Raw genomic sequence first — 2535 nt, forward strand, 5'->3', positions numbered from 1 at the left:
CATCCATCCATCCATCCATCCATCCATCCATCCATCCATCCATCCATCCATCCATCCTCAGATTATTAGGTGGGAGTTTTGTTACAATTGTACTCTATGTACCCTTAATGACATGACAATTGGCATACACAGTATTCCCTTTATGATGTATGCCATTTGTCACATTTTTGAATTGTTTGACAAATGTCATACCATATAATGGCAGTAGTGTGTACGGTAAATATCACATTGTAGTTTTTATAACAGTGACATTTGCCCTGCATGGTTCTCCCATTATGATAGTTCCCATTTGTCACATTTTTTACAATTTTGTGACAAAAGGCAAACCTCATTTTGGCAGAAGTGTATATGGCAAATCTTGCATTGTAGTTTAACAGTGGTAAGTGTATGATGTCTCTTTAAGACTGATTTTTTTTCCACTTTCGGAGGAGTAAGACACTTTTTCCTTCTGTCCTGCCCTTCCTTATCTTCCCTGCTTTGCTGCTTAGAGCCTTCACCACGTTTTCATTGAAACCAGAAATTATGAATATTTTTATTTTTATGGATTTGGTTAGCTGGTCTCTTAATAAATTTTTGGAAGAAAGTTTTTTTCTTCCAGTTTTTTCTTCCATGGGAGGACGTGTCAAAGGTGGAACCTCTGATCTGCTCGGTTCTGGATATATATTTGGATTCCGATCACTGGATTCTATAGATTGGCTTGGTGGTCTCCGGGTTTTTCTACAAAACAGCATCGGTGGCTGTTCATTTCCTGGCCGCCTGACCATTATGAAGGATAGATGTTCTATCTGCACTCAGACTTTTGCCTTGAGCGAGCTGGACTCGGTTTGCAATGCTGAGGGTCGCGGGCTGGTTGTGGTTCCTGGACTTTGCTGGCCAGATGGAATTGATCTTGGAGAAAGCTGAGATCTCGGCTTGGCGGAATTTGTCCACACTATTTGTCTGATTGGATTAGCCACATTGAGTTGTACCAGCAGACACGAAGGCAGATGGAAAGTTGTTATTGTCTGCCTGGCTCTTCTGTTCCCAAAACAACTGATTACAGATTCTGGCTCCTCCCTACATGGCCTTGAGCTGTTGACTAAATTCTCCCTGGTTGGTTACGTCGACTGAGGGTCTGCCCCACACCTCCCCCCCACACCCACCTGTGATCTGGTTCCTGGAGCAAGCTGAGGGTCGCACAGAATGAACAGTTACCATCCATGTTCTTAACTATGACTGTGCGGGTTTTGGGGACTCGATTCTTCAGGCTCATTCTTCAGATACTATTCACACAAGTGCATACAACACTCATGGCTTCAGATACATGCCCGCCTAAACTCACTTACTCCTCTGGCTAAGAAATGTGCTCTATGCAGAGGTTTTTTTAATAAACACCACAGTGTGTCACATTGTTGATATAATATGATGTTTTGTTTATTTTTCCTTATCTTCCCTTGTGTGTTTTATAGTTTTTTTTTCTTTTAAGGGCTGTGCCTCCTCATAATGTCTTCATGAAGATGATCCTTGCTTTGTGCAGGGTCTGTGGCTGCATGACCCAGGGCACCTGTTCTCCCATGTTTGTTATGTTCTGTCTTCTTCTGAATGGGTGTTCTGAACTGTAATTTCATTGTGCTCTGTACAATGACATTAAAGGTCTATCTAAAGTGATGCCGTATGTGCCACTGCCCTTTGTAGTCAGTTATGGGAGAATTAAGCTTGTTGATGGACATGTAGACTGTGAATAGGACTTTATAAGTTTTCTCTCCAACTCACAAGTAATGTTACAAGTTGTTTAAACTATGTTAGCTTCATGTATAAGATAGCAGCTGTTCAACCAGTTATTGCAATGTTGTTGAAGAGTGTGTTTAAGAAAAGGACAAGTGATGTGGAATTCCTTGTACCAGTATCGTCCTGAGTTAAATCCTATTGAAAATTACTGCCACCTTCTCTCAACTACAATCCAACATTGCAGTAGTTTTTATGACATTGGTATGTGCCATACATGGTTCTCCCATTATAATGTTTGCTTTGGTCCTATTTTTTCATTTTGTGACAAATGGCATACCTCATAATGGCCAGGGTGTCTAAAGAAAATGTCACATTGAAGTTTGATGATTGGGACAATTGGCATACATGATTTCCTCTTTATGAAGAATGTCCTTTGTCACAAAATTAAGAAATATGACAAAATGAATATTGTAAACAATGCTGATTTTATAATAAGTTGTTCTGGGCAGAGTTTAAGGGGTAAAATACACATTTTTTCTGACATCAAACAATCTTTAGATCTCTTATGAGAGCAGGACAGAGAAGGGGTGATACAGGACCTCACTGTGTGCACTATACTCAAGACATTTGGACATATATTTTACTTTCAGTGAATTAAATATGCTTCCTTAAGGACTTGTCATCCAGTCAGACTAGATTCACCATAAGCCACCTTTCCATAAGTGGTTCTGTTAACCCAATGTCATTGTAGTCCAGAGACACCATGGACTCTTTATTCTATTCTATTCTATTCTATTCTATTCTATTCTATTCTATTCTATTCTATTC

This window comes from Austrofundulus limnaeus, unplaced genomic scaffold (genome assembly GCF_001266775.1).
Source record: "Austrofundulus limnaeus strain Quisiro unplaced genomic scaffold, Austrofundulus_limnaeus-1.0 Scaffold625, whole genome shotgun sequence".
Taxonomy (NCBI): Eukaryota; Metazoa; Chordata; class Actinopteri; order Cyprinodontiformes; family Rivulidae; genus Austrofundulus; species Austrofundulus limnaeus.